General features: G+C 45.2%; 1 protein-coding gene across 6 annotated transcripts in view; it reads left to right on the top strand.

The window, feature by feature from the left end:
* Positions 1 to 18,948, top strand: part of pknox2 (pbx/knotted 1 homeobox 2) — a 321,900-nt gene that overhangs the window by 109,427 nt on the left and 193,525 nt on the right. For 4 of the 6 annotated variants that reach the window (XM_034178881.1, XM_034178879.1, XM_034178882.1 and 1 more), the window contains exon 1: positions 7,236 to 7,336. The exons of 1 other annotated variant lie outside the window; for it this stretch is intronic. The gene's annotated coding sequence lies outside the window, so the exon portion shown is untranslated. Of the gene's footprint in view, positions 1 to 7,235; positions 7,337 to 18,948 lie in introns of those variants that run through there. One more of the 6 variants, XM_034178876.1, reaches the window with a different exon arrangement.

Here is an 18,948-nt window from a genome sequence, read left to right as displayed (position 1 = left end):
GAAATGTTCTTTATGTCAGATTTGCAAGAAGTGAGCTTCCCACAATGCATTGTGCAGCATTACAATATATGTAGATAATGCAGTCTGCAACTGTAGTGTCATTGGATGCTCAAAAAGACAGTGTGATGAAAAGTGATTTACACAAATCAATATACTTTTGTTTTAGTTAAAATCGATATTATATCAAAGGGGGAAATTGCCACCTCCTGTTCTACTGCAATATTTGAAGTTTAGCTTGTCGTTAATGTTGTAGCTGTTGTTAATACTTGACTTTCTTGATCGCTTATATAGGCCTTGTAGGTCATTGTTTAAACATTTCAATTGTTACCTTCAATAATCTTGTCATTTTATATGAGTCTATGAAAGTTTGTTTTTATTCTCTGGGCATTTTATTTACACATTTGTTTAAAAAAATGGTCTTTCATTTGATTAATTCCTGTGAACATTCTACAAATATCTGGTCAAGTCCTTTATTTTAAAAATGCTGCTGTTAAGCCTCATTTAAAAAAAACACCCCCCCCCCCCCAACAAGAACCCCAATCTTGACTCATGCATTTTTGCAGTTGGAGACAATATTTAATCTAACTTTTTATTGCTAAGGTTTTAGCGAAAAGTAGTTGCCAAACAGCTTAGCTGTCAAAGCTGAATTTTGTGGCGAGTCCACTCTACTGAAACAACAGTGCCAAGTGATACTGGAAGAACTGATTCAAGACACCATTCAATTTTGTTGATGATGGACCATATCCCCACTTTTGATACTGTGGCGTCTCTAGCTTCCATCTGACGCAAAGCACACAGTGTTGTTGCAAATTTCCACCCGACACAGTTGTCATTTTTACACCTAGTGTCTACATCCCATAAATCACAATAACACTTCCAGTCTTGTGGGCATGTTGCTCTTAAAGTAATATGTGGTCAGCTGCTGCACTGAATTGTTCACGTGGTCCCTCATAAGAAACTATATGTGCCCTAGATCACAAAAACTTGGTCTAAAGACCACTGCTGTGTATTTCTTTATTTATAAAAGCACAATATTTAGACCTGCCATACATAAGTGGGTTCACAGTGCATGTACACCTCACTTGCCTGCATGGTAGCATATATAACCACTCTGGGGGAGGAGGAATCTCTCTCTCTCTCTCTCTAATTTTCAATGTCAGTTGTGCTTTATTGACATGGGAAACATGCGTTTACATTGTCAAAGCAAGTGTTAGGGCCCCTTCACACATGTTGTATGAATAAGTACAGCTCAGGGCGACTCACAGCGGAACAGCTCGTGTGAGCAAACCACAAAAACATTGCGCCAACGGGCAGGTGTACACAATGCCGCTGCCACAGTTCATGCATGCGGGAACACAGTGTGAGCATCAACCACATTGTGTAACTGCTGTGAATAAAATAATAAAAAAAATACATACTGCCACGGTTTTGTGCACATGGGAACACAGTGCGAGCAGCTACAACACATCACTGATGTGGAGAACCAATAAAATAAAAAAAATAAAAAATAAGCCCCAGCTGTATAATTAGTGAATATCACTGGGTTGATAGAAATAATACATAAAATGGGGATGCAGAACCCCATGGTTAAATAACTCGGGTTAAAAAAATGCAACTCATGGGATTTGAACCTGTAAGCTCTGATTACCAGACGGAAACTTTCCCACTGCGCTACCATTGCTGGCCTGTAATCAGTGCAGAAAAATGCCTAAAATCAACAAGGACATGGACGAGGTGCGCTGTGTCCGGCCACTGCAGCCCGGCACAAAGGCAAAACACGTTTTATATATTTCCATGTGAGGACAGCAGGCAGAGACACATGCCTCATGGAGAAATGTTGTAACTTCATGTTCTTCCAAACATGGAACATGTTCTCGAGATGGGATGTCCAGGAGCAGAGATCTTTACAGCTGCGATTGTGAGTGGACACACCCACCCTGCCCGTTCAGTGCCCAGACCAACGTGTCAGTCTCTGATATGTGGTCATTCATCTTCATTATTTGTTATGTAATTGCATATGTAGGTATTGTCGTTATTTATATAACTATTCTGGCAGTGGTTTCTGTGTTTGTAATGTGTGCACTGAGCCGTCATCCAGCTGTCTGTGTGCTGTGATAATGTGACAGGCACCTCCCTGTGCTGTATGCGATCAGACCTCGCTGTCTGGCCCCCATGTGATCATATCTGTACATACAGTGGTATATAAAAGTTTGGGCATCCCTAATAATTTTCCTGATTTTCCTTTATAAATCATTGGTTGTCTGGATCAGAAATTTCAGTTAAATATATCATATAGCAGATGAACACACTGATATTTGAGAAGTGAAATTAAGTTTCTCGTATTTACAGAAAGTGTGCAATAATTATTTATACAAAATTAGGCAGGTGCATAAATTTGGGCACCCTTGTCATTTTATTGATTTGAATACATTTAGCACTAATTATTGGAACATAAAATTGGTTTGGTAGGCCACGAAAAATCTCAGATAAGCTGAAGCGAAGGATGATAACAGTCATAGTCAACCCACAGACCTGCTCTAAAGAACTACAACATGATTTTGCTGCAGACAGTGTCTCTGTGCATCATTCAACTGTACAGCGCACTTTGCACAAGGAGATGCTGTATGGGAGAGTAATGCAGAGGAAGCCTTTTCTGCATACATGCCACAAACAGTCGCTTGAAGTATGTTAAAGCACATTTGGACAAACCAGCTTCATTTTGGAATAAGGTGCTGTGGACTGATGAAACTAAAATTGAGTTATTTGGACATAACAAGGCCTGGAAAAAGAACACAGCATTCCAAGAAAAACACTTGCTACCGACAGTAAAATTTGGAGGTGGTTCCATCATGTTGTGTGGCTGTGTGGCCAGTACAGGTACTGGGAAGCTTGTTAAAGTGAGGGTCAAATGGATTCCAGTCAATATCAGTAGATTCTTGAGAGCAATGTTCAAGAAATAGTGACAAAGTTGAAGTTGCGCTGGGGCTGGATCTTTCAACAAGACAACGACCCTCAACACTGCTGAAAATCTACTAAGGCATTCATGCAGAGGAGCAAGTACAATGTTTGGGAATGGCCATCTCAGTCCCCAGACCGGAATATTATTGAAAATCTGTGGTGTGATTTTAGTCGGGCTGTCCATGCTCAGAAACCAACAAACCTGACTGAACTGGAGATATTTTGTAATGAAGAATGGTCCAAAATACCTTCAACCAGAATCCAGACTCTGATTGGAAGCTATAGGAAGTGTTTGAGGCTGTTTTCTCTGCAACAGGAGGATCTACTAAATATTGATGTTTTTCTGTTGGGGTGCCCAAATTTATGCACCTGCCTAATATTGTTTAAAGAATTATTGCACACTTTCTGTAAATCCTAGAAACTTCATTTTGACATCAAATATCAGTGTGTTGTCTGCTATATGATATATTGAACTGAAATTTCTGATCCAGACAACTAATTTTATAAAGGAAAATCATGAAAATGATCAGGGGTGTCCAAACCTTTGCATACAACTGTACACATAAGCATTTTACGCAAGTGTGCTCCCCCGCACGACAGATGTGTTGCGGGGAGGGGGCGACACACATGCACATGTGCACACATGCACATGTGCAAGACACATGCACCACATGTGTGTGGCTTTTGCAACTCCACAGTCATGGGGCACTTAAACAAATTTCACATCCAGCTCGACAGTGATTGTCTGCTAATTCTTTTTGTGGTGGTCACACATTTTCTAAGTGCCAAATTAGCGGTGTTAGATGTTCGTGTGTGTCAGTTGGAATTTGGCCGACACCTGCCGTGAGAGGGTTCGATGGGCTCTCACAGTGCACACTCTGTCTTTCAGCCGCTGGTGTGCACAAATATTTGTAGCAGCAGGTGTATGAGGCGTTGGAGGCAGCTACGATTTTACATGTTTTGCATACGATTCCTGCTTTGTGCGCACTTCATGCGCAAGTTGACCACATTCGTACTATGTGTGAAGGGGCCCATAGATGGAGAAAAATTAAATAAAAAATTAAGAAGGTGCAAAAACAGTTAACGATATTCTACAGTTAATGTGTAATGTGTAAACAGGAGATGTGGGATTGAAATAATAGTAAAAATTGTGCTTTTGGTGTATTAATACACTATCCTATAAAATGTGTTAAACATAGATAAAGTGACATAGTGGTTAAATCTCCTGTTTTGGGTTTATGGTAGTTTATGTCTGTTGCTCCTTCTTTTCATGTCACAGCAGCTCACAAACCTTGCTGTTGTGTTTGCACATTGTTGTACTTCACCCAATAGATATAGAAGTTTTTTGATGTTGGTCATGTTCTCCAAGTATTTTTGGGTGTTTGTGATCTGTGGGAAGTACCTGTCTCTGATGTCTTGGTGCGGGCAGGTGGTTAGGAAGTGCAGCTTGGTCTCCACCTCATGTTGTGAGCAGTGGGTGCACAGTCTGTCTTCTCTGGGGAGCCAGGTCTGTCTGTGGCGGCTTTTCTCCACAGCGAGGCTGTGCTCACTGAGTCTGTACATGGTCAAGGATTTCCTGAGCTTTGGGTTCGTCATAGCCCTCAGGTACTCTGCCATGGAGTACTGTCTGTTTGTGGCCAAATGACATTCCAGTATACTCTAGGTTTTGGTTTTTTTTTTTTTTTTTTTTTTTTTCCAATGTGTCATATAGTTTTTTTTTTTTTTTGTTATCTTATAATTTGGTTTAGTCTAATAGGGTTTGTGTTTGGTGGCTCTGCTTGTGTTCATGTATAGAGTCCCACAACCAACTGGCTGAGGGTGCATCTCTCTACAATCTCTCTGTGAATCAGGGTTTTATTATGGAGCATATTGGGTCACTGTTTGTTAAGGTGGTCATAAAATTTCTTTGCTCTCTTTTGAATGTTAATAATTAGTGGGTAAAGTCCTAATTATGCTCTGTATGCATTGTTTGGTGTTTTCCGTTGGACACAGAGGATGGATTTGCAAAATTCTGCATGCAGCGTTTCAATTTGGTATTTGTCCCATTTTGCAAAATCTTGGTTGGCAAACGGGCCACAGACCTCACAACCACAAAGACACATGGGTTCTATGATGGATTGCAGTATTTTTAGAACCCCCCTCTCTCCATGATCTAAAAATGTTAATATACAGCTATGATTAAGTTCAGGGCAACACTTTTGACACACATTGTTGCAGTGGTCAATATACAGCATGCACAGCAAGATATTATCTACTACGGTAAATAATAGGTTTGTTTTTGTACTCAGGGTTCTTGAAATGGAACATATATGATTTTGATGGACATTTTCCATTGTTGCAGGTGCAATACAATTTTGCGTAGAGCTCTAATAAACATATATTGTTTGGTACTATGCTTTTCATAAAATATACATGTCATCCTGCTACTCTGTTGACCCCAATAACACTTCAGTGCCTTCGTAACTGTAATGATCTATTGAAAATGAAGGTTTTATATAATGGAGAAATATGGCAGGGGTGGGGTTTCAACTGGGAACTTTACACACTGAAGCTACAGTGGGGTAAAAAAGTATTTAGTCAGTTCCTGATTGTGCAAGTTCTCCTACTTAGAAAGATGAGAGAGGTCTGCAATTTTCAACACTTCAACTATGAGAGACACAATGAGAAAAACAATCCAGAAAATCACATTGTAGGATTTTTAAAGAATTTATTTGTAAATTATGGTGGAAAATAAGTATTTGGTCAATAAAAAAAGTTCAACTCAATACTTTGTAACATACTGTAATCTTTGTTGGCAATGACAGAGGTCAAACATGTCCTGTAAGTCTTCACCAGGTTTGCACACACTGTAGCTGGTATTTTGGCCCATTCCTCCATGCAGATCTCCTCTAGAGCAGTGATGTTTTGGGGCTGTCACTGGGCAACATGGACTTTTAACTCCCTCAACATATTTTCTATGGGCTTGAGGTCTGGAGACTGGCTTGGCCACTCCAGGACCTTGAAATGCTTTTTACAGAGTCACTCCTTTGTTGCCTGAGTGGTGTGTTTGGGATCATTGTCATGCTGGAAGACCCAGCCATGTTGCATCTTCAATGCTCTCACTGATGGAAGGAGGTTTTGGCTTAAAATCTCACGATACATGGCCACATTCATTCTTCCCTTAACACAGATCAGTCGTCCTGTCCCCTTTGCAGAAAAACTGCCCCAAGCATGATGTTTCCACCCCCATGCTTCACAGTAGATATGGTGTTCTTGGAATGCAACTCAGCATTCTTCTTCCTCCAAACATGACGAGTTGAGTTTTTACCAAAATGTTCTATTTTGGTTTCATCTGACCACATGATATTCTCCCAGTCCTCTTCTGGATCATCCATATGCTCTCTGGCAAACTTCAGATGGGCCTGGACACATACTGGCTTAAGCAGGGGGACACGCCTGACACTGCAGGATTTGAGTCCTTCTCTGCGTAGTGTGTAGCCTTTATTACTTTGGTCCCAGCTCTCTGCAGGTCATTCATCAGGTCCCTCCATGTAGTTCTGGGATTTTTGTTCACCGTTCTCATGATTATTTTGTCCCCACGGGATGACATCGTGCGTGGAGTCACAGATCAAGGGAGATTATCAATGGTCTTGTATGTCTTCCATTTTCTTACAATTGCTCCCACAGTTAATTTATTCACACCAACCTGCTTGACTATTGTAGATTCACTCTTCCCAGCTTGGTCCACATCTACAATTTTCTTCCTGGTGTCCTTCGACAGCTCTTTGGTTTTGGCCATGGTTGAGTTTGGAGTCTGACTGTTTGAGGCTGTGGACAGGTGTCTTTTATACAGATGACGAATTCCAACAGGTGCCATTAATACAGGTAACAGGTGGAGGACAGAAGAGCTTCTTTAAGAAGAAGTTACAGGTTTGTGATAGCCAGAAATCTTGCTTATTTGTTATTGACCAAATACTTATTTTCCACCATAATTTACAAATAAATTATTTAAAAATCCTACAATGTGATTTTCTGGAATTTTTTTTTTCATTTTTTTTTCTCATAATTGAAGTGTACCTATGTTGAAAATTACAGACCTCTTTCATCTTTCTAAGTAGGAGAACTTGCACAATCAGGGACTGACTAAATACTTATTTACCCCACTGTACGTGCACAAACCACTTGTCCACCACCCCTGCTCACTGTTATAGCCGTACTTCTGATTAAGCACTGATTTATTTTCATGTTACCATCGTTAATGCGGTAAATTTTGACTTCACTGAGTCGTATAACGCAACAGATTCTCAACTGTCAACAGGTTTTACGTGGAGAGCTGGATACGCATCACAGAGCAGACAACCAAACCTCAACCTGCTGTGTTGCTGGGGAATAACGAACTGTAAGTTAATATCAACTTTGTGATATTGGCGTTTATACATGTACATGGCTTCATGAACTGATTGTGTTAATGAATAGACAGAGATCTCTTTCTGCAGAGGTCAGAAGTGGTTTGATTTAATTTACACACAGAATAAAGTGGAATTCACTGTACAAACACACTGGCACCAAAGTAAAGCGTTAATGAATTGCTTGCTGCTGCTCACACAAGTCAGTCTAATCACACAGTTATTTCAATCACCTGAGCATATTCTTTGAATTTATTCAACCTCTAAATGAGGAATTTAGAGAAATTTGGAGATATTTGCTTAGTTCTTGCTGGTTCCTCAGTCTCCATGCTCTTCTTGATTTTTTTTTTTTTTCCTATTTTTTTCCCCTGAATGATTGATGGATTTTCTCTTCAGAAAGCACACCATTTTCTTCTTACAGCAGGATGAAAAGAAATTTGATCTGACAGTAAGAGGGGATTTTGATGCTTTCTTTCCTGAATGTGAAATTGGATTTTTATGACAGGTTCAATCCAGTGGTACATTCAAAAGGTTTGATTTTATTCAGTTTGACAAGTTATCATATTCTCTAAAAATTAATAATAACATATACTGTACTTAAAAGAAAGAAATGGCGAAACATTCATTCATTCATTTTGCTTCTGCCACTTATCTCTATCCAGGTCTTTGTGTTGTAGTGGCGTAGAGAAGGATTGTAAAACAGGAAAAACGATCCAACCTCGGCTCTGGTTTCCCATGTGCCTTCTAGCAAACTGCAAATGAAATTTTGCATGTTCTTTTTCAGAAAATTGTCCTTTATACCACTTCATCACAAAGCTGTATAAGTGGTAACGCAACAGACAAAGGTTGCTCTATGCAGTTTCTCCAACCACAACTACACAGGTCTGTAATTCCTTCAGAGTTGTCTGTGTGTCTTGGTGGCTTCCTTCACTGGTTTACTTTTAGCATGATCATACAATTTTTGAGAGCCTCCTACTTGGAACAGATTTACAAAACAATACCATTATGTTTGCATTTCAGAATGATTGATGTAAATGAAGTTCCGGGCATATTCGTCTCAAGAAACTGGCTGTAAAAGTGATGATTTAATCCAGATATGTAGAATAAAGTGCACACGTCAACTTTTTTGTGAAGTGTTACAGGTTTAAATGTGGGAATGGATGTATATTAACAATTGAAATGAAGATGACCACATAAAACTGTAAATATCTTTGGTTCATATTGTCTTCAATGAAACAGAAGTCAAAGAAAATGTAAGGATTTCTGTGTGGGGGATTTGTATTTTCTATACATCCCAGTTTTTTTTTTTGTAGTTATACATTGCATGTATCTCTGGTATGCTTGGCAAGGTGATAGTGCTTTTTCTTTTCTTTTTTTTACTTTATTGGAGAATGGACCATAAAGGCAGATATTGACTCTTCAACAAACATTTACTGTATCGATATCACCAGTGGCTAAATATTCCCTGTGGAAATGTAATAATATCAGGGGCAGTATACGTAGTAAGTAATCATTAAATGAAAGAATGTGTTTATAACTTCACAATGCAGTTTGAAGGTTCAGTGATGTACTATATGTATTTCTTTTTCAGCAAACTGTAGTGGAAGGGGTTTCTCTCTTACGGCACAATGGCATAGCTGAGTACAGCACTCAGAGGCTTGAGTGCTAAAACAGCTTTAATATCAAATCTGTTTATTTGCAGGGGGATTCTTGCAGTATTTTTTTCTGAATTCGTAAGACTTTTGTGCTAAGAAAGTACTCTAACACATGCATTTTGCACTGTGTACAATTTGCTGGTTCCCTCACATTTGTGTAGTTAGTGTTTTGGAACAACAAACAGGAACTATTCTGTTAGTTTACTGTTAAACCGTGAAATTTGGCTAAGGAGTTGTTGCAGGAGACTAACCTTATTTGAAGACAAGTACTATCACTGGATTGATGTACAATTTTTTTTTTCTTTCAGAATACAGATGATATTGTTTGTTGCCCATATATGCTTCCACCTGACATTTCTGTCTCTGAGCACTTGAATATTGCTGTCTCTCCCTTAGCTTGAGATTGATATAAAACCAGCGGATGTTCAGGCATCTGCCCCTCTACTATTTGCAGCTAATTGCAAATTGATTTCAAAATTGAAAAAACTGTGAATAGAAACTGATCCAGAATGTTTTTTTTTTAATAATTCCCCTAAGGCTCAATGAAAACATCTTTTCCATTCTATACGAGGTCTATTAGAAAAGTATCTGACCTTATTATTTTTTTCAAAAACCATATGGATTTGAACCACGTGTGATTACATCAGACATGCTTGAACCCTCGTGGGCATGCAAGAGTTTTTTCACGCCTGTCGGTTACGTCATTCGCCTGTGGGCAGTCTTTGAGTGAGGAGTGGCCCACCCTCTCGTCGATTTTTTTCATTGTTTAGGAATGGCTCAGAGACTGCTGCTTTGTTTGATCAAAATTTTTTCAAAACTGTAAGGCACAACTGAGTGGACACCATTCGATAAATTCAGCTGGTTTTCGGTAAAAATTTTAACGGCTGATGAGAGATTTTGGTCTGGTAGTGTCGCCGTAAGGACGGCCCACGGTGCCTGACGGCGATCTGCGCTTCGAGGCAGCAGCGTCTCGCCGTTTCAAGTTGAAAACTTCCACATTTCAGGCTCTGTTGACCCAGTAAGTCATCAGAGAACAGAGAACTTTCAGAAGAAGTCGGCATGAGGAGTTTATTCGGACATTCCATTGTTAACGGACATTTTGTAATGAAAGAACATGCGGGCAGAGTCGCATGTTGGGCCGGACCCGACCGCGGGGGTCGCGACAGGAAAAACACCTCCGTTGGAAACCTTAACGGGCAAGTTGGAACATGCCAAAGCTGTTAAACAATTTCTCAGTTACTCACTTGTTGAAAGCCATCAAAAGCCGCCTGAATTTTACAAATGGTTTTCAACACGGAGGTGTTTTTCCTGTCGCGATGCACACAGATTCGCCGAGTCGTCACGGAAACAACTCGGCGAATTTGCGCGCACGTCTTTCATTAAAAAATGTCCTTAAACAGTGGAATGTCCGCATAAAGTCCTCATGCCGGCCTCTTCTGAATCTTCTCTGTTCTCTCACAACGTCCTGGGAGAATTAAGCCTTAAATTAGGATATTTTCAGGTCGAAACAGGCTGACGACGGCGCCTGGAAGCGCTGCACAACGTCCCGCTCCGTGGGAAGTCCTTACACCGACAGAAACACCCCATAATCTCTCATCAGCCGTTAAACTTTTCACCGAAAACCAGCTTAATTTCTCGAATAGTTAAAAGCAACGTGCGCTGTCTCGAGCAGGGTGGGAAACAAAGGAATTCAGCCGAGAGGGCTGAACCACATTCCACTCAGTGCCTGCCCACAGGGAAATGACGTCACCGACGCGTGAAAAAAAGCTCACGCATGCGCGCGAGGTTCAAGCATGATTGGTGTAATCGCACGTCATTCAAATCCATATAGTTAAAAAAAAAATAAAAGTGTCGGTTTCTTATCTAATAGACCTCGTATATATTTAGATTTGAGCTTGAGTCCTTGTTGCCTTGGTGACATGACAGAATTCTGTTGCTGAGACTTTGACCAGTAGGAGAAGAATATACCAGCTTGGGTGTTGGGAAAGTGTAGTGACACGGACCCACAGCAGGGGCCGTAAATGAACGGACAATGGATGAGCCAAAAGTTTAACACTTTACTGTTGTGAAATGTGCACAACGAAAATACAGACAATTGCAGATTTTGGAATGCAGTCAAATATTCAAAGGTGACGTGGCAGGCAGGCTCGAGGATAGAAGACGTCTGTCCAGAGAAGAGCCCCCACACGATTTCCACTGCCAGCGGATCTGGAGTACACTGGAGCCGCCAAGTCCCGAGTCCCCAGGTGGCCACTGTCTCCAGCTGTCAGATCTGGTCTGCTGGCAGGAAGCAAAACAGTTAATGGTGAGGCGTGTGGGTACACCCCAGTAATACAGTCAGCAAACAGTCTTTCCTTTTTCTGGTGGGAAAAACACCTCCACCTCCGAAACAAGAACACAGTTTATGCAAAGTCTGAGTCACTACTTATCGGAGTGAGGAGTGAGGAGTGAAAGGCGTCACTCCTCCACCATCCACGAACCCAGCCTCCAGCTTCAAGTAGCGCGAAATCAGGACACCTGCAAACAGTTCAGAAGAGAATCATGTGCATTGGGCCCAAACACGGCTGAGAGTATTACCTAGAAGGTAAGACGATATCTCGGCAGCGAGGTGGAGATGCAGTCCGACATTTATGGGGTTGATGATGATGATGAGTGGCACCTGCCACTCCCGGCTGCTCCCTGGAGGTGGCTGCACCCTCTCGTGCTGAAGCCCGCACTTCAGGCAGGGCGCCCTCTGGTGGTGGGCCATCAGTACCTCCTCTTCAGCGGCCCACACAACAGGACCCCCCTCAACGGGCGCCTCCTGGCGCCCGACCAGGCTTGTCGGGGTGGCGGTTGTAGAAGTTGGCCAGGATGGCCGGGTCCAGGATGAGCTCCTCTTCACCCAGGAGCGTTTCTTCAGGTCCCAGTCCACCAAGTACTGGAACCCCCGGCCCTTCCAACGGACGTCCAGGAGCCTGGCGAACTGTCCATGCCGGCGTCCCCCGTCGATGATCCGGGCAGGAGGCGGCGCCGGCCGGGAGTACAGAGGGGTGAGGTGTGGTGTGGTTTGATCCTGGAGACGTGAAAAACTGGGTAGATCCGCAGTGAACCTGGGAGCTGGAGCTTCACTGCGGTTGGACTGAGGACCTTGAGGATCTTGAATGGGTTGATGTATCTGTCCTTCAATTTAGGGGAGTCCACCTGTAGGAGGATGTCCTTCGTTGACAGCCACACCTCCTGCCCAGGCTATGCGGGGCCGGGGAACGCCGGTGGTCTGCATGGGCGTTGGCCTTGTCCGGGCCTTCAACAGGGCATAACGGGCGGTGTGCCACACCCGACGGCATCTTCGAAGGTGGGCTTGGACCGAGGGCGCACCGACCTCTCCCTCCACCTTGGAAACAATGGGGGCTGGTACCCCAGACACACCTCAAATGGGAGAGGCCCGGTGGCAGAGGACACTTGGCTGTTATGAGCGTACGCGATCCAGGCCAGATGCTCACTCCAGGGCGCCGGGTGCACAGATGTCACACAGCGAAGGGCCTATTCGAGCTCCTGGTTTCGCCCGCATCTGCCTGTCCATTCGTCTGTAGGTGATACCCGGACGAGAGGCTCACGGTGGCCCCCCAGTTCTCTGCAGAAACTCCTCCAGACTTGAGAGGAGAACTGAGGACCACGATCCAAGACAATGTCAGTGGTATCCCATGCAGATGGACGACATGGTGGACCAGGACGTTTCTGTCTGCTGGGGCAGTTGGGAGCTTCGGGAGGGCCACGAAGTGGGCCGCCTTGGAGAATCGGTCCACTATCGTGAGGATGGTCATCATACCCTGGGACGGCGGGAGGCCTGTGACAAAGTCCAGGCCAATGTGTGACCAGGGGCGATGAGGCACCGGAAGCGGCTGAAGGAGTCCTTGAGTCTTTCAGTGGTCTGCCTTGCCCCTGGTGCAGGTGGTACAGGCCTGAACGTATTCCCGGACGTCGGTTTCCATGGACGCCCACCAGAAGCGCTGCCGGACCACTGCCATGGTTCTTCACACCCCTGGGTGACAGGAGAGCTTGGAACCGTGACAGAAGTCCAGGACTGCAGCTCTGGCCTCTGGTGGGACGTACAGACGGTTCTTCGGGCCAGTCCCCGGGTCCAGGCTCTGTGCCAGGGCCTCCCTGATGGTCTTCTCCACGTCCCAAGTGAGGGTGGCCACGATAGTGGACTCAGGGATGATTGGTTCCGGTGGATCCGACAGCTCGGTTTTGACTTCCTCTTTGCTAACCCGGGACAAGGCGTCAGATCTTTGGTTCTTGGTCCCGGGGTGGTAGGTGATCCGGATGTCAAAATGCCCGAAGAACAGTGACCAGCAGGCTTGCCTGGGGTTCAGCCGCTTGGTGGTCCTGATGTACTCCAGGTTCCGATGGTCCATGAAAACCATAAATGGTACTGCGGCTCCCTCCAACAGATGTCTCCACTCCTCAAGAGCCTCTTTCACCGCAAGGAGTTCCCGATTGCCCACGTCATAGTTCCACTCAGCCGGGGTCAACCTGCGTGAAAAATAGGCACATGGGTGGAGAACCTTGTCGGACTCCCCGCTCTGGGACAGCACGGCTCCTATCCCTGAGTCAGAGGCATCCACCTCAACCACAAACTGGTGGCTAGGATCGGGCTGCACCAGAACTGGTGCAGTCGAAAACCGACGTTTCTACTCCCTAAACGCGGCTTCGCACCAATCCGACAATGTGAAGGGGACTTTAGAGGAGGTCAGGGATGTCAGGGGACTAACCACCTGACTATAGCCCTTGATGAACCTCCTATACAAATTTGCAAAGCCAAGGAACTGTTGTAGTTTCCTACGGCTTGTCGGTTGGTGCCAATGTCTCACCGCTGCAACCTTGGCCGGATCAGGGGTGACGGAGTTGGAGGAGATTATGAACCCCAGCAAGGACAAAGAGGTGCGGTGGAACTCGCACTTCTCGCCCTTCACAAACAGCCGGTTCTCCAACAACCGCTGCAGGACCTGACGTACATGCTGGACATGGGTCTCAGGATCCGGGGAAAAGATGAGTATATCGTCCAGATATACGAAGACGAATCGGTGCAGGAAGTCCCGCAAGACATCATTTACCAAAGCTTGGAACGTCGCGGGGGCGTTAGTGAGGCCGAACGGCATGACCAAGTACTCAAAATGACCTAATGGGGTGTTAAATGCCGTCTTCCATTCGTCTCCCTTCCGGATCCGAACCAGGTGATACGCATTCCTAAGATCAAGTTTGGTGAAGATTTAGGCTCCATGCAGGGGTGTGAACACTGAATCTAACAGGGGCAAAGGTATCGGTTGCGAACCGTAATCTCGTTCAGCCCTCTGTAATCAATGCATGGACGGAGTCCGCCGTCTTTCTTGCCCACAAAAAAGAAACCAGCACCCATCGGGGAGGTGGAGTTCCAGATCAGACCGGCAGCTAATGAGTCCCGGATCTAGGTTTCCATTGATTCGCGCTCTGGACGTGAGAGATTGTACAGCCTGCTGGACAGGTACTCAATGCCCGGGATCAAATCAATGGCGCAATCATACGGACGGTGTGGGGGAAGAGTGAGTTCCAGATCTTTGCTGAAGACGTCAGCAAGATCGTGGTACTCCTCAGGCACCGCTGTCAGATTGGGGGGAACTTTAACCTCCTTATTAGCAGTCAAACCGGGGGGAACCGAGGATCCTAAACAGTCCCGGTGGCAGGGTTTCGCTCCACTGAGCCACAACCCCAGACGGCCAATCAATCCGGGGATTGTGTTTAATCATCCATGGGAAGCCCAAAATACGCGGAGGTAGAAGGAGTCACATAAAACTCTGTCTCCTCCCGATGATTCCCAGACACTACCAGAGTTACTGGTTGTGTCTTGTGAGTGATTAAAGGAAGAAGGGTGCCATCTAGTGCCTGCACCTTCAATGGTGAAGGGAGTGCCACTAGAGGGAGCCCAACCTCCCTTGCCCATCTGCTATCCAGCAGATTCCCTTCCGACCCTGTGTCCACCAGTGCTGGGGCTTGAAGGGTTAGATCCCCACTCAGGATCGTAACTGGGAGACGTACAGAGATGCGTGTGTGTCCCACGTGAATTTCTTGGCCCACCCTTAGCCCAGTTTCTAAGGGCGGGCATTGGTGTTTAACCGCTTGGGGCAGTTTTTCTGAAAATGCTCACTTGAGCCGCAGATAAAACACTCCCTGCGGGCCAGTCTCCCTCTGTCTATTGGAAGCTCTCAATTTAGCCCTGCTCGTGTCCATAGCATCGTCAGCAGGGGGAGCTGTAACGACACGGAGCGCTGAGGCTGTGGAGCGTGGGGAGGGCGGAACCTTTTCGGACCTGGAAGGGAGATGGACGGCGCGTGCCCGGCCACGTCCTTCGTCTCGCTCCCGACGACATTCTTCTAACCGATTGTCTAATCGTATAACCAGGTCGATGAGCCCGTCTAAGTCCCGCGGCTCGTCCTTAGCCACCAGGTGCTCCTTTAGGACCGACAACGGTGCGGAGTGCAGCAGCATTCCAGCTGGACCTCGCAGCCACGATTCGGAAGTCGACTGCATACTCGGCTGCACTCCGATGCCCCTGTCTTATAGACAGTAGCACTGTTGAAGCGGTCTCGCCTCTATTTAGATGATCAAAAACCTGTTTACCTCACAAACCCAGTATACGTCGTTAGGAGCATGAATTCTGCTCCCGGAGCGCCGTTGCCCAGGCACGTGCCTCACATCGAAGCAAATTAATCACATAAGCCACCCGGCTGGAGTCTGACGCATACATGACCGGACGCTGTGCAAAGACAAGTGAACACTGCATCAAGAAGTCTGCGCACGTTTCCACACACCCTCTGTACGGTTCCGGGGGACTTATGTATGCTTCAGGGGACGGTGGGGGGGGGTTCATTGAGCGACCATTGGAATGTCTATATTCGGCACCAGGACAGCAGGAGGAGGAGCTGCAGCCGCGCCCTGTGCACGCGCTTCCACCTGTGCGGTGAGAGCCTCCATCCTACGATTGAGTATGACGTTCTGCTCGGTCATTAAATCCAACCAAGCAGTGAAGGAGGTGAGGATTTGCTGCAACTCACCTACCACATCTCCTGCTGGCGCCCATGCACCCTGCTCTTCCATTGGTTGTTCAACTGATGGTTGACGCCACTCGGAATCCATGACGTTGGCCGAGATATCCTGTTGGGAAAGTGTAGTGACATGGACCCACAACAGGGGGCGTAAATTAACGGACAATGGATGAGCCAAAAGTTTAACACTTTACTGTTGTGAAATGTGCACAACGAAATACAGACAATTGCAGATTTTGGAATGCAGTCAAATATTCAAAGGTGATGTGCAGGCAGGCTCGAGGATAGAAGATGTCTGTCCAGAGAAGAGCCGGATCCCACACGATTTCCACTGCCAGCGGATCTGGAGTACACTGGAGCCACCAAGTCCCGAGTCCCCAGGTGGCCACCGTCTCCAGCTGTCAGATCTGGTACTGCTGGCAGGAAACAAAAACAGTTAATGGTGAGTGTGTGGGTACACACCCAGTAATACAGTCAGCAAACAGTCTCTCCTTTTCTGGTGGGAAAAACACCTCCACCTCCGAAACAAGAAGACAGTTTATGCAGAGTCTGAGTCACTACTTATCGGAGTGAGGAGTGAAAGGCGTCACTCCTCCACCATCCGCGAACCCAGCCTCCAGCTTCAAGTAGCGAGAATCAGGACACCTGCAGTTCAGAACAGTTCAGAAGAGAATCACGTGTGTTGGGCACCAAACACGGCTGAGAGTATTACCTAGAAGGTAAGACGATATCTCGGCAGCGAGGTGGAGATGCAGTCCGGCATTTATGGGGTTGATGATGATGATGATGATGATGAGTGGCACCTGCCACTCCCGGCTGCTCCCTGGAGGTGGCTTTGCCCTCTTGTGCCTGAAGCCCGCACTTCAGGCAGGGCGCCCTCTGGTGGTGGGCCATCAGTACCTCCTCTTCAGCGGCCCACACAACATTGGAACCCATTTAAAACAACAACAACAACAACAACAAAACCATTAGTTTATTCTCACTGTCCACATGCCGAAATCAGCCCGCATCAATTTGTATTTTTTATTTTGGCGAATTTCATTGACAGCGGTGCAGCTGGTGCAAGAACCGGCACGCCCACTAGGGGGCGAGTATGCTTTGGCGGAAGACACCGAAGTTTATCGAGCCAGGCCCGGTGTCGCCGACCGAATGGTCCACCCTGCCTTCACTGCACGTGTCATCAGCCGCGGCTCACTGATTATCACCTCGTTTCTTCTTCAAACTGCACTCCAGTCATCATCTATCTCAGCGACAGATATCTGAAGCTTTTGTACAACAATCATTTCCACAGAAATTCAGCATTATTTCATCACAACAGATACAGGAAGCAATCAGAGTGCCGTGGCTCCACAAGCTGCTAGCTGATGCGTTCATGGCACGTCAGTCATTTCAATTACCTCGTTTCTGCTTAAAACTGACTTTAGAATGATTTAAGAGGTTTTACCTTGTCATCTGATGGTTAATAATCCCATTAATCCAGTTTATCACTTTGGGTGAAGAAACTGTCTCAGATGAGCGGCTGAGCGCCGAAATGACACCTATGCAGTGGAGGCAGGGCGGACCAGTTGTTAGGGGCGGACTGTTCGGTCTGTGACTCCGGAACTTGCGGCTTGTTGTTATTGACCACCACACAGTCAGTTGCTCCATCTCACTCACACACAATATGCATGCTTATCATGCTACTAGCGTGCAGTACATTGACCGTATTCAACAAGGAAACAAGATTTATTGAGAAAATTGCTAATATTTCAGTTCCTCACTTGATATGCAGGTGTTGCATGTGTCGTTTTTCAGGTTTGAAATGACGTATGTACCTGTTTTTAAGAGAAAAAAAAAAAATCCACCCTCCTGCATCACTCTTTTCTTCTGTCAAGGATGATAAACTAATGTTTTTTCTTGGGGCTTTAAATAATGTGGAAAATGGTGTGTACAAGGTCAAATGGGATTTGCCATGTGAATCGGCAACTTGACTTGAGTTGGGTGTCTCAAATCACTTTGCTTGCAGGCTTGCCAAAATATCAATACCTGTATCAGTATTGTTGCGTGATGAAATCACTTTTTTTGTCAGTTGAAGGTAGGTGTTTTTTGAGAATATTCAACCGAGCACCATCACTACACTTTCATTCAGAAACACTGCATCCTCCAAGTGCTGGACAGCCTTCTGTATTAAATGCTGTCTCAGTGGATGCTTGAAAATGACAACAGTGAGGCCTGTGTGCCCTTTCAATGTTAACACCTTCCCCATGTACACTTTCTTTTCATGTAAAATGTGTTTTTCTTTTTTGACTGTTGGCCTAATGCTTCTAAATCTTCCATTGAGAATCTACTGGTAAATTTGAATTAAACTTCTGCACCTGTCCAATTATGATTAAAATCATTTGGGAAAGAGGTGGATGCAAAATAAGCATTTGGATGATGAGAACCTGCAGGCACGTGGATCTGCTGGAGGTCTAGTTACACTCAGCCATTTGTTTCATACTACATGGGGACTAGATAAATTGCAAAGCCCCTCCATGTCTTCTCAGCCCTAAGTATTAGTCACAACTTCCCTCTTGAAACCACCAACAAGATTTCCCACCAAGGATTGTTTTATGCTTAATTTTGTTAGACTTAATGAGATTTGACTAATTAAATCTCCTCCTGGTTGGAGATCCCCTCTTTGTATTGCCTCAGCACTTACAGTCTCTTTAGCACATGCAGAGATTGCTTGTAGTGCTATTTCAGGCAAATAAACTTTTTCATTATGAAGACCAGGGACACTGAGTTACACAAGGACAGGCCGGTGTTGCTCTGTGGATTTCCAATTTCGCGCTGAACTGCTCCACTGCATTTGTGATAGCCAGTAGGTTTTAGAACCTGATTTAATATAAGAGCAGGAGTTCGTACATC

This window comes from Thalassophryne amazonica, chromosome 9, assembly GCF_902500255.1.
Source record: "Thalassophryne amazonica chromosome 9, fThaAma1.1, whole genome shotgun sequence".
Classification (NCBI taxonomy): Eukaryota; Metazoa; Chordata; class Actinopteri; order Batrachoidiformes; family Batrachoididae; genus Thalassophryne; species Thalassophryne amazonica.
This window is presented reverse-complemented; position numbering and strand designations above follow the sequence as displayed.